The sequence below is a fragment of the Acartia tonsa genome, chromosome 15 (assembly GCF_053477335.1).
Source record: "Acartia tonsa isolate MP-2025a chromosome 15, ASM5347733v1, whole genome shotgun sequence".
Taxonomy (NCBI): domain Eukaryota; kingdom Metazoa; phylum Arthropoda; class Copepoda; order Calanoida; family Acartiidae; genus Acartia; species Acartia tonsa.
In genome coordinates, this window is record NC_137274.1 from 20462019 (window position 1) to 20476659 (window position 14641).

General features: G+C 30.7%; 2 long non-coding RNA genes across 2 annotated transcripts; one reads left to right on the forward strand and one right to left on the reverse strand.

The window, feature by feature from the left end:
- Positions 1 to 230: 230 nt before the first annotated feature.
- On the reverse strand, positions 231 to 14233 carry LOC145306722 (uncharacterized). Its single transcript, XR_013875153.1, has 11 exons — positions 14095 to 14233; positions 13279 to 13346; positions 12291 to 12375; positions 11444 to 11560; positions 11011 to 11148; positions 10084 to 10171; positions 9615 to 9744; positions 3931 to 4216; positions 3065 to 3134; positions 2487 to 2539; positions 231 to 1373 (listed from the first exon to the last, which is right to left on the reverse strand). It is a non-coding gene; the product is annotated as an uncharacterized LOC145306722 (long non-coding RNA).
- LOC145306723 (uncharacterized) lies at positions 11278 to 11872 on the forward strand. Its single transcript, XR_013875154.1, has 2 exons — positions 11278 to 11416; positions 11831 to 11872. It is a non-coding gene; the product is annotated as an uncharacterized LOC145306723 (long non-coding RNA).
- Positions 14234 to 14641: the final 408 nt, after the last annotated feature.

Below are 14641 nucleotides of genomic sequence, written 5' to 3' on the forward strand. Positions count from 1 at the left end.
TGATTTTCTTACCTGACAAAGGTACCTAACAAAGAACTTCACGCCTCACGGGGATACAGGCAGTAGAACGGAATATTGTAGTCATGTTCGCATGACTCTAGTAATCACAGTAGATACTTTCAGTCCAAAAGTGTTGGCAAAGTTAGTTACCTAGGAATAAAAAATTCTTAGACTAAATAAGAGCATAAAGTTATCAGTAATGTCTTAGTACCATTTTCGGAATAGGGCTTATAAACAAAAGACTATCTCTTAAGTGTATTTGGGTTTAGGATCGGTGTAAAATAATACCACCATTCTAAGGCTAGATATACTTGTCAAACAGGGATTAATGCGTCGCTGATCTGGAAAGGAGACATTGGTGAGAGATTGTAGTCCTGTGAAGTAGTGATAAAGGATTACATTTGTCCCTGGAACCCGGAGGTGACCCATAAAATTGGTTCCGTTACCGGATAAACCCAGGTAAGATTTAATTTTTTTTTTTTTCCTTTTAGGAGGGAGAGGGCTCAAAGCCACTAAATAAGTCTTACCGCTAGGTATCCATAGTCAGAATTAACATCATACTCTTCTGGTATCTGATATATGTCCTGAAAATGGAAGATAATATTATTGAAAATATAGACGAGGATATATTAAATCCTCCACCATATAACCCTGATTATCAACCTAACTTAGATCATATTGAACATCAGTATTTACATTTAGAAAATACAAATGATCAAATCGAGGAAATACCTCGAATTCAAACTGAGCCTGAGATTCATACGATACCAGCCATGTTTGTTTTAAATAACAGACGCAGAAATAGAATCTTGCATAGGCCACAATTACATTTCAACCCCCAAAATGAGATAGAGCAAAATATACAAACAATAAAACAAGAACAAACGGGCGCAAAGCCTAAGATTAAAAAAGAAAATAAACCAACATCAGATCCATCAGAATATGAATCTGAATCTAGCGATTATTCAGAAAAACGAAAAAATAAAAAACATGCAAATAAAAAATACAGACACTATGATCCTCTCAATCCTCATGGCTTTGAGGATAGGCGACATCATAAACATCATGAACATCGTCACAAACAAAAAGACAAACAAAGCGACAGTGACAGAGAGGACAGAAGGAAAGACGATAAAAACTTCTTAAGACCAAAAAGAATGAATAAACGCAAAGACAGTAGTAGTCCAACATCAAGTTCTAGTTCTAGTTCATCTGATACAGAATCAGATTGGAACAGACGAACACCCTCTAACAATAGAGATAATAGAAATAGAGAGGAAAAAATCGAAATAGACTTATTAGAAAATAAACTAACCTCTGAACAGATGGACAAGTTGAGGCTCCTCCTCCAAGACACGCCCAGCCATACAGATCTAAACATTAAAAAAATTATGAAACTTATCCCAAACAACCTAGTATGGGGTATTGCTGAGCATGAGCGCATTTTCCGCCAAATAAAATATCTTGGCAAAATACCTAACCTATACGGGGTGCAAACCAATCCATACACCTTTTTCAACACTTTTAAATATCTAGAAACATACATAAAACCATTCACCCATAGTTCCTACAACAACATAATAATCCACTATTTTAATCCAGAATCAAGGAACAAAATGGACATGCTAGAAATAGATCCTAATGTGCTTAGTGCTCAGGATTTTGTAAAATCGATCCTAACTACCATAGGTGCAGAATTACTCAACCCATATGAATATGAGAAACAATTCTACACTTATAGATTCACTGCTGAAGATGAAGACAGACCAAATAAAATAATAATATATTTGGCAGCCATGTTGCAAAAAACAGGCAATAGTCATGAAAATCAAATGGCCAAACTTAGGGAAAAAATATGTACCTATTTGGTACCACCATTATTACAATCTGCATTTTTGACATCCACAAATGTTCCTAACTTCTCTAAAGAGACAATCTTAAGCTGGTTTAGTAATAATAGAAGTTTCTATAACTCAGCAATTGAGAGAAAAAGAAAGATAGACAGACAAAAAAATGCAAATGTAAACCAGGTAGAAAAGGAAAAAAACCCTACCCAAGAGGTTTCACTTCAACCTAAACCCAAATGTGAACATTGCCAAAAGCCTCACTATTCTAGATACTGTTTAAAACATCCAGATGAAGCAGTTAAAAAAGCAAATATGGAATGGTGGTATAAAAAGAATAAAGAAAAAGCTAACAGTATAGTTTGTTTATTGTGTAATTCTGACACCCATGGTAGTGGGGAGTGTTTCACTTTCCCTAATGTCACTCTCTCCAAAGAACAATGCCCACGCTGCTTAAATTATGGTGTATCAAGACTATACCATCCATTGTCGGCGTGCAAACTCCCGCCAACAATGGAAAAAAACTAGTAGGGCAGCCGAGTATTTCTCAAGAAAGCAAAAACATACAATTACAGGTAAAAATACCACAAGTTACGGATTCTTGGGACATACCCGGCACCCCTATTCTAGAGAAAACCTCACCATTAAATCAAACTGGTCCCAAAATCAACATCTCTTTGTCCATTCAGATAAACCTGAAAAATTCAGATATTGATTATCAAAATGAAAATATAAAAATTAAGAATGTTGAAGTACTAGAATGTTCGACTACCCAAAATAATGTCAATAATAACACCCAAAATAGTGTAAATAGTAATAATACTAATAAGCTAATAGAAAATATATTAATGGAAAGTCAAACATCTAATACTTCAACATCAAACTGTTCGTCTATAAACAATGATTTTAAAATAATAGAAAACTCTATTGTTAATAATCCAATAGATAAAATTAATCCGCCAATAATTATCAATATAAAAGAAAATGTGACTAACACAAAATTGGATTATATTGGCAAATCCACTAATTACGCGACGGATCAAAAAATAAGTCAAAAAATTGAAAAATTATCTAGCAATAAAATTTCTGTTAATTTGTCTCAACAATTGCTATGCCCAGAGGTACAAATAGACAAAATCGATTTAGAAAATAATTTGAGGCAAAAAGAAGAAATAGACGAACAGACAAACATCAGTAAAATAGAAAGCAAAGAAAATTACCCTGAGGATTTAGATGAGCAGAAAATTGACTACTGCAAAACTGTACAGTCCTCTTACAACACTGACATATCTGAAAATAATAGAATTAAAGAAAAATCAGATTTAAAAGTGCATTGTGCATGAAAAATGGGGCCAGAAACACAAAGGCTTTATCATGGCTCCAATATCTAGAAGACTTTCCTTCTCAAAATAAATTCATGACAATCATGTTAGTTCTATTAACAAGTATGGTGATTGGTAGTACTCTTGCGCTATTTGGCTTATTATTTTTTATCAGTGCATACATTAGTATGTCAGATAGGAGATTATTACTCATTGCCCTGACTGTACGAGGAACTAACAGGATTGATATGAATAAGCTTGAAACAAAGCCGGAGTTTAAGCCAATTAAATCAAGCAACCGTTTAATTAAAACCCTAAATAAAATAATTAATGTCTTAAATCATATTAGGGTTTATCTAGCTAAAAAGATAAGGTATAAAATAGCCATTATCCAAATGTTTTAAGAATCTCCAGACCCCATTCTTAAAACTATACAATGAAGCGCAGAATTTCATTTATAACAGACGAGAAAAAATAATAAAAAGAGTTGAACAAGAATAGACATGATTATAACTATAAAGTAGGGCAATTATGTGTGCTTAATAAAATGAACAAATTCAGCAGAAAATTAAAAAATAATTACAGACGACAATTCTAGTTTTAGAGCAGATATGCTCTCTAGTATTTATCAAGTACAGACATATCTAGTTATGTAGCAAGCTGCAACATACAATCAAAATTATAAAATAACTCCCCCACAAAACTGCAGAAAACATATAACCTAGAGATAAATTTTTCTTGCTTAAAAAACAATAAATTCCTACCTGCCTATACCTCCATTAGTATCCTCAAGCCCTTCACTCTTTTTGGAAATATGTGGCTGGCTAAGCTCGAGCACCACTCCCCATCTCCAAGTCAAAACAGGTTCCTTAACTTCGGAGATACATTTCTTTCAGTCAGCAGGGTAAAAGATACAAATCTGCAGACAAAAACCGGTAAAATCTGCGGAGGTCCCAAGGGAGGAATTTCACAAATAACCAATTTCAGTTCTACTGTTTCATCAACAAAAACTCGATCCTCCAACCACAGGATATTGAACAGGCATGATACCTAAAAATAAAATACAAGAATTAGTAACAAATAAATAAATAAGCTATTAAATTTTTTTGTAATAATCAGAAACCACCACACAATAATAAATTAGAATGACACCGTACTTTTGAAATAATAATTGGCAAAAACTTACTAACAGAAATGTGTCATCCAAAATTACAAGACCTTATTAAATAAGCATGAACTTAATCCCAAAAGAAATAAAAATTTCCATAAGAAAAGTCTAACTAAATCCAATTTCCATAAATTATGTGTTTATGTAGCAAAATAGTCCAACAAATTTATCATCCATTGTCTTATCCCTTTAGATCCTTGTATAATTAAATCCAATTTTCATTAATTATGAGTTAATGTGTCTTAAACTTCCAACAAAATATCGTCCATTGTCTTATCCCTTAAGATCCCTGAAAATAAGCCTAATTTTAGCTAATAATTTTTATGAAAATGAATTTAAAAATTCTGAGGTTTATGACCTAGTTCTGAACACATGTGTTGATTTTTAGACATGTGTGTTAAAAATCGCTCCAAAACATACATTTAATTCAACTTTTTACAAACTTTTAAATACATTAAATTGATTATCTTGAATTTTCAACTACAAATTATACAACATTAGAAGACTGAACTGATTAGGCTCTCTATCTGGTATAAGTTTGATTTAAGTTTCACTTTAGACTTAAAGATTTTATCTTTTTTTTTAGGCTTTACTATGATTTTAGGTTTCAGTTCTTTTATTGTATGTCCCCAGCGGGAATTTTGTAGTTTAGGCGAGCGCTAATTAACCCCTAAAAAGTTATCTCTATCCTATCTCTAAATTGATAATCTTGCAATTTTTAAATATTTTCTGCCTATACTTTTTCCTAAAAAATACAAAATAAATAATCTCCAAGTATCCTCGAACTTCATATAGTAATCTAGGAAAAAATATTATTCGTCTCATCGTATTATAGACAGTTTCCCGCTGACATTAAAATGAAAAATTGCTAAATTAATTTTTAATTAAGTATTGGTTGAAAATTATGTACAATTCGATGCTATATACTAGCTTTAACATGGCTGAGAACCGGTTAAAATCCATCGGGAAATAATTGGATTCAAAGCAATTTTTACATATCCTGCTATCCCTGAACCTATAAAATGTTAATTTTTTTTGTAGCATGTAACTGAAAATGTTTAAATAAAGGCCTTTTGATTATGTATGGCAGGATAAAGGATTTCTATAGCATTAAAATAAAGGACTTCTCATCGGATTATCAAACCTTAATATCTCAAGAATAATCCCAAAGATAGGGAAAAAAGAATTCTTATTTCACTAAAAAACGAAATTTTCTACTTAATTACCCAAGATATGAAATTTTTTCTAGATGCAAAGGATTTGCAATTAATTGCTTTTTTTATGCAAATTAGAAAAAGTATAAGAATGAACAACATTATTATTTAATTTCCAGTACCACAAACTCAAAAAACAGGAATGTCCAAGTAAGTTAAATTGGCCCATTTCTCTCCCATATATAGTTAAAATTGTTAAATAATAAAGGCGAAATATTTCAATTAAAACTGTCTGACAAAGACTCAAATTTAAATCTCCTACGTGGATTTCTATTGTTAAACAAAAAGTAAACTGTTTGACAGTTATTTTTTTTTTTTCCTTAACTGTAAACCGATTTTAAAAACATAACCCTAGCTTTGATAAAAAGGACATTAGCATGCTACACTATCTCTGATTTTCATCTTTTATAGATAGAGGGGTAGTTTTGTCAATAATACGAAATTAAAATATGACATTTAAGATTTAAAACCCAATAAAAGTTAAAACAAATAAAATCTACAAAAGTTTTTCTATTTTTAATTCCTTTTTGCAAAGATATTTAAGACCAATTTGAATACAAGTTTTTATATTTTTGCAACTGATTTCTTGCTGATTTTTTTTCACAAAACCAAATGTCGTAGCCTTGTCAATACCTAAGCGGATAAATATGCCCAAGTTTGAGTTCCAGATTCATCATCTACTAGCTCCTAACAAAGTAGCTGATTCTGATAAAAACAATCAGCCAACCATTGCTCTTGAGCTTGAAAATCAGTAGATCTACAGTCAAATACGTCAAGAAACCAGCCTTGCATCATACAACACAAGTCATCAGACGTTTATCAGATGTGTATCCACAGTATCCTAGCAAGATTCCACCTGACTTGGACTGGAATATTCACCAACAGCCATAATACCAGAAATACCTAATAAGAAGCTACGGATCTCATAACCTGTTACAGCATTAACCTGAAGAAACTCACTGGTCTTAAACAGTAAACACCTTACTGTTGCTAACTCTACAACACCATCAAAATACATAATTTTAATGTAAATCATTACATTTTTGAGCTAAGGATTTTGACAACGGGGGTCACGCGCGCCCGGTAGAAAAATATCACAAGCAAAAGTAACAAACTCCTTGTTTACATTGTATTCAGATTTGTAAAAAATATCTTAATTTTATACTTTTTCCTAATTTTTCACACATTGATATCAGTAGTCTTATAGCAAATCTTGTCCAAATTTTTACAATAGTTGGGTAGTGTTAGAGATAAAAATCATAGCTGTAGTCGATGTTAAAGTAAGAGATAGCATTGTGGCAAGCTAAAATGATTAACTATTAACAACCTTTCGTTCTTCTATAAGCTAATTAAAATATTGTTCATACTTTTTACAGCACTAAGCATCTATGGCATTGTAAAAGGTTTTAAGAACCTAAATATGAGTTTAAGCTTTTCCCTAAGAATATTCTTATAGGGGCGCAGCCAATAGTTGTATCATTGTGTAAAGAATAGGGCCTTTATGCTTTGAAACATGTATTTCTTAGGATGTGTAGATAAAATGGCGAGTTTTTTTTGTATATTTTTGGCCTAAACAAAGAATATTTCTAAATGCAGTTTATTTTTTGAAATTAGTTGTTTATGGAAAGTAAATTGAATTTTTATAGTAAAATTTGAAAAACTTTATATGATAAAAACTTTTCTGAGGGTTCTAATATTATTAAACTGATAGATAGTAAATTAAGGAAATGCTTTGCTCCGAAATAATATAATTAAAATTTTTGTGTAAACGCATAAATATAGTGTTGAAAAAAGTTGACACATGTCAAGATAGAAAACAGACCTCATCAAAATTATTTTAGTTTTTAATTTAAATAATGCGTATTTTGAAAGTACAACTTGCAATATTTAAACACACACACGCAAGCCTAAGATAAATTAATAACAATTTCTAAGATTTAGGACAACTTAATCTTAAATTACTTTCTAACATTTCTTGAAAGCAGTTTTTAAATCGATTTGCCTTAAAAATAAATTTTTTTTCTTATTCTCTTTAAAATAGGAAGATAAAAACGCCGAATAATTTTTCTGTCAATTTTTGGCAAAATAATAGACAATTATTGGAAAAATTCGTTTTCGTGCGCATAAAAACAATCAAAATTTTTGCGTAATAGAATAGGTTTTAAGCTATTTTTGTAATTTTTTCATTTCTTTACATATCCTCAGTGTTTATGGTACGATTTCCAGATTTTTTTTTTAGTTGCAAAATAAAATTTCCTGTTGTTTAAAGAAAACAGACATGACGATCAGACTTCCTTTTTGCAGGTTTTTGGCTATTTCTATATTTTTACATTTTCCCCCATATTTTTGGTATTTTTGGACCAGTCTTAAAACTCTTTAAGATATCATGATCAAAATAATTCTTCCCATAGTTATGAGCATCCTTTATGTAAGTTACTTTGACCGACAACATTATATAAATAAAAACAAGTTTTAGTGTTTATTTTACCCAATAAATCAATTAATAAATACACTACAAATCTACTTGTAAATATTACCATCAATGACCTTTTTGTGTTTCGCTATTTATAGATGTTGTCATCCTTGTTTTGCTACATTTAAAATATTTACTTCACTTATAAATCTTCTTTCTTGTAAATTTATACATAAAAAGTTACAATTGCTAAGCCATAAAATTTTAAACTTTTAAAATGAACAAAAAAATATAAGGTCATTTAAAAACAAATGGGAAACTACACATATATGTTTTAAAGCAGCATTTTTACACACCACAACTCAGCTGTTTCCCAAGCCACTTAGGCGGAACACACACGCAGGCTATATAGCTCTAAAATACATTATTCAACATCTAACAATAGGCACACACACACACAGCCTAGTTAGCTGTAGAGTACACTTTGCTAGGCCACTAAACTACACGCACAACCAGTGCCACCTAGGCACACACACACACACAGCCTAGTTAGCTGTAGAGTACACTTTGCTAGGCCACTAAACTACACGCACAACCAGTGCCACCTAGGCACACACACACACACAGCCTAGCTAGTTGTAGAGTACACCTTACCAAGCCCCTAAGCGACACACAAAACTAGGCACACACACACACAGCCTATTTAGCTGTAGAGTACACTCTACCAGACTAAACAGCGACAAGCACACACCTACCCACTTAGCTGAGAAAAAATTAAATGAGAAAGCAGAAATCAGCTGCCTATTTTTCTTCTAACCAAATCGGTTACACACATACACTAGCCTGGATAGCTAAAAAGCTAACAGCTGAAATAAAACAACACTATTAAAACAAACTTACAAAAAACTCTAAATTAAGAAAATATCAAACAAGCTGGATGGCACATGCACATTTCACACAACATAAAAATAAAATCAACATAAATAAACTAAAACTTTACTTATCAATATTTTTTTTTTACACACACCTTGATTTTTCACCTTACACGACACTCCTTAATAAAAACAAAACACCAAAGCTATCAGTATAAAACAAAAAAGCGATATTAATTCTTTCTCTCTTTCTCTCGACCCCTCTCTTTATCACTTTCTTTCACTCTTGTCTTAAATCTATAAGTCAAAAGGCCAATGTCTCTTATGTCAATTACTCTATAGAAAGACAGAAAATAATGCCTTATATGTTTTATACAGAATGATATTAACAAAATAAATTTAAGTTTTTAAAATATAAACCACCCTCCCAACTCCCAACAAAATGAACTGAAAAATAAAGCAGCTAATAAAAATCACTCTCAAATTTATCTCTAACTTATTTTAAAACCCCTCCAATTGAGCGAAATTTTTTTTTGCAAAGGGGGAGAAGTTATTTTGCTAAGCAAATAACTATCTAATTATAAATATATCAGTCACATATTCTGTTTACATTAATCAAAGCCTAATCTTTTTGCTTCACCTAAAATAAGAATAAGCATGCATGTATCTTATCCCCCAAAAAATAATTAAGGGGTCTTTTTTTAGCTTCACAATCCTATAAAAAGGGATGGGAGCACCATAGGCCCTAAAGGACCAAAATAGAAGCAAAAGGAACACTTACCTAGAAAATCAGTGTACAGGCTACTCCGTCTGCAATCAAATATAGGGCGGTCTTTCACCAGTTACTTGATCAACAATGCAATGTTGGAACCACAGTTGTTGTATTAAAACTGGGAGCCGAGTAGATATGACTGAAAAAACAGAAAAAATAAATATTAAATCAAGCTAAAAAATATTCTACAAAATATAAGCTGTAAATAAGATTATTTAAAAAAGAAAAGCACACAGAAAATAAGCCAAAAGACATTTAAACTTAGAAATTACATCTAAAAATCTTACGATCTAATTATTAGCACTATCCTCTGGTTCTACTCTTGTTCAGAATACTTTTTTTCTCATCATAAAATCCATTATAAATATATAAACCATTTTTTTTTATCAAAACTTATATAATATCATAAACTACGAACAAATAAAAATATTTTAAATTAACACCTATCTAAAATAAGACTAAATGATAATATCATTACCTCATAACCGCTATCTTGAGTAAATTTTGCTCACTGATTGCGAGATGGTTGCATTAAAAACCTCCCCATTAAGAAAACGGCAAATCAACTGAAAAATAAGAACAATTAAAAGATATTAAAATAGCTATACAACTTTAAAATAATCAATCTTTTAAGTATCGGTCTAATACTCAATATATTTATTACTTATATTATTAAAAAAGCTATAATTTAAAAGTGGAAGAGAATGTTGCTCTTATTCCAGGAATAAAGTAAAAAATTTGGCAAGGTGTCTAATCACGTTGTCATCGGTGTGCGGTGCATAAATCTGAAAAAGCGTTTTTTTTCTTTGCTCAATAATCTCTAAAAATTAGAAGAAAAAACAGCTTTTTGGACCACAACACTACCACACCACCTCCTAAATTAAATCAAGATATCCATGTTTTTAAAAAAAAAAAAAAAAAAAAGTGAAGCTATGATAGATACACACTCTACTACTTTGATTGAAACAATAATAATAATTAATAATTTTATTTCAGGTTTCTAACTCTTTTATTATAGGATAACACCAGAAAAAACAGCTAGTAATCATCAATTTCCTAGGATCCGAAAATGGAGAACCATATCAGTCTCATACTTGAGACAAAAAACCAACGAATGACTGTTAAAGACTAAACTACTAAAGACTTCAAATATTTTGAAATGGTCCATTTTTATCTCTTCCTAACAAAAATATTCAAAAAAGAAGACGGCATTTAAAAGTTTCGATATCTTCAATCAACCTTTTTCTCCCCTGTAAAGAATATTAAAAAACTTTCTTTTTTTTCAACTATCAGAGAAATAGGGATAGGAAACTCAACAGAGAGCTGAAAAATTTAGGTGAAAAACACTCAAATAATATATATTTCCCATTCATAATTTACCCATTACATGCAATGATATACTTACTTTGTATGTGTACCACAACCCACTAGTTGGAGATGTAGCAGTGCGGCAGGTGTCCCAGAATGAACAGCTGACAGTGGAGCAGTCAGGGAAGCTTTCAATACTCGTTTATTCAGGTGGAATACAGCGGTTCTAAACAACCTAAAATAAAATAACAAAATTAGGTTGTTATAAATGAACTACAAATAAAACAATAAAGTATAATACATAAATAAAATACTAAAGTTTGCATTGCTTTGTTAATTTCTTTTTAAAGTCTTTTTTCGATTTAGGGCTTTTCAGAATAGTACATTTCATTAAAACAATCCAATGGTTCATTAGTCAAAGAATGAAAAACTTACTTACATAATTAGGTGATATTTGGATAGGCCGCAATCTACACTATAACTTTGATTCCAAATTTCATTAGGTAGCTAACCAATCAACAACATTTTACCTATGGTTCTTCGTGCTCAGGCTTTCCTTCTGATCCATCACGAGGGGCACCAACAAAGTTCGCCACTAGAGATGGGGAGGGCAGATCCACTCTTCTTAGGTTCAGCTAATTCCAGGCCTTGATAATATCAAATTAAGCCCAAACTTTTAATGGACTACAATGCTTTTAAAGTTAACTTGGAGGCTGTTACGGTACCCATTTATTGGTTCTTTACAATTAAATAGGAACAGTGAATTCAATGGAATCATATCTTCAATTTTGGTTTAAATGAAATCTTTGCATGTACGGCTTCGCTGGGTAAATGAACTGACTATTTTAATATTTGTTTTACCTTGTATCTCCGCAGAGACAGTTTAATATTACATTTTGAAAACTTTTTCACGATAGTTAATTTAACCAATCTTTTCTTAAAAGAAACAAAATAAGTTGTTGAAAACTACTAAAATTGGAAATAAAAAAGTTCAAATTGTTTTTATAAATGCTTTGAATTGATTTAAAAGCGTATTCTGTACTAAAAAATAACAATTTTCTTTAAGTTTTTATGTAGACTGTTTTCCCTTGCTTTTAGTAAGATGGCCGACGGGCGACGTTAGACTGATACAACGAATATAGAGATTTGAACCTTTTGCGCGTCATAGGTTAATCACATATATAGATTGGATAATTTTTTTCTCATTTTTTTTCTACAAAATTAAATATTCTTTGCTAAAAATGAATTTGAAAATAAAAATGGCTTTTGCATCAAACAATTACATTTTAGTATAAATTTAAGTTTTGTAAGTAATTAACATTATTTCCGACACTTAATTTTTGCTCTGTGGTGAAGAAATAGGTTGCGTGACTTTACCTTGACATATTTTAAATTATTAAACTTTAGTCTTGTTAGGGAAGCCTTCTCTCAGTCTTCGTGGGGTGATTTGACTGGATTCCTCCTAAATATAAAACAGTATGGCTACCAGGGAAACTTATACTTGTATTAATAATAAAAGAATTAAGACTCTATGACAATCTCTCAATATTTAATGCCTATTTTGGGAACTTTCTGATGACTCATGACATCGAGAGATTGAAACTAATAAGTGAGAACAAAACTGGGAATATGATATTGCTTGAGATTTATGCAATAGCAACTAACTTTAGGGTCCTTTTTGACTGTATAGTCGGGTTTTTAGCTATTTTTTTTTATATAAAAGGACTTTTTAAGAGTTTATTATTTATATCTGAAAGGATCTAAGTAATTTTTACAAAATTAGAACCGACTATGAGATAAATGTAAAATACTTCATATACCTACTAGCGGTTACGCCCTTAGAAGCCTCTAGGGGCAATTAATGTGTGAGGTCTTTTCACCCATAATAGTTTACAACCTTCCATAGACATATAAGAAGCTTCATTGTAAAGGTGAACCATATCGGTTCAGCGGTTAGCGAGATCTTTCGCTACAGACAAAAAAGGCTTACTACTTTATAAAATAGGATAAAATCAATAAAATATGTAGCTTTTGCTAACGCGTAAAAAGAACTATAACAGTTTAAATAAAACTACTCTATAACTGATATGGAAATAAAATAAAATAACAAAAGTAATTGTTGGAAAAATATTTGGCCCATAACAAATAAACTGAAACAACCCAGCTGCTCTTTAAAACAATTTCCCGAGAAGTTGATGTGGACCTTATATTTTTTTCAACACACATAATGTTATATAATGTACAACTAGTAGAAAGGAGATGAATATGACGAGGCTATCATATTTGTCCACTTGACATTAGTTCAATATAGTAAAACTAGTGTTTTAAAGGTCAAAAATAAAAAAGTTACAAATTTGATACTTACCAAAAATTGAGAGCCCAAACTACGACTACAATCAAGAACAAAAAACAGCCAAACTACTGCAAAAGGGCCTGAAAAAATAAGAAATTCAATTTTTAGATCTAATCAAAAAAGAATAAATCCAATTTTTAAAAACACATAAAATTCAATCATTGATAAATAATTATGTTCAGGTCATAATGCAGGAATATGATTGCAATTTTATGGAAAACAACATTTTAAAAATATTGTTTCTTTAAAAATACATATAAAATTTAGTCTAAAAAACATCTGTTTAGTGAGAGATAAAGGAAGGACTAAATATTATATAATAAAAACGTAGCATAAGATTAATGACCTTAAAAAACGAACTTTCGAATAAAACAGTAATAAAATGACCAAATTTGTATAAAAGATAATTAATTAATGGAATGTCTTTCTAATTTTTAACTCTTCCCGATAGGAGTGGATTAATATCTAAGAGATAAAAAATATATAGACAAATAATATAATGATGTAAGAATAATTTATCGCATCGTGTTATAGACAGGTTTTCTCTTACATTAAAATGAAAATATATAAGTATAAAACCAGTTTTGTTGAACTCTAGGGGCTGAAGGTATTAATTTTTTTAATATTCGTGGGAAGTTGTCTGTAATACGATGCATTTCATGACTTTTAGAATGGGTGAGACCTGGTTCAAATACAGCGGATATTAATCGGTTTCGAAGCCGAATGTCCATTGTCTATGAAAACCCCTTGGTTTAACTTGCTAAATAGTCGACGCATGAAAAGACATTAAATTATAGCTTTAAAAAACATAAACAAAATTTAGTTTACCAGTAATAGTGTGCTTATTTCTTCTTTAGTCAATTCTTTATCATTTCAAAACTAAGCACATTTTCACCATGGCAACACCCGACATAAAGCAAGATAAATCTAAAATATTCACAATGTTTATATTAAACTAAGATTTTCATATTTATAATATCACGAAGGCTCTTATTAAAATTTATCACCAATTTTTAGGGAAAATGACAAATTATAGCAACAAATGATCTAGCTTTTCTTATTACTATTTCTCACTTTAAAGTGAGCATAAAAAAGCAACTTTTAACTCGTATATTTCCTTATTTTATGTTTAAAAAATGTTTTTAGCTTGTAGTCTAAAACCTATACAGTGTCGCCATGCGGTAAATAAGAACTACTCAAATTTTAGCGCGGCATCCATAAATTAGTGCGCTCACCAATGTAGGTAAGACGACATTAATGTTTTGGTATAAGTTTTTAAGAGCCTTCAACTTTTAATGTAGTACATAAAGATATTAATTGAAAAATAACTTAAAATCATGTCTTAAAGCCATAATATTATATAAAAAATTCGTCT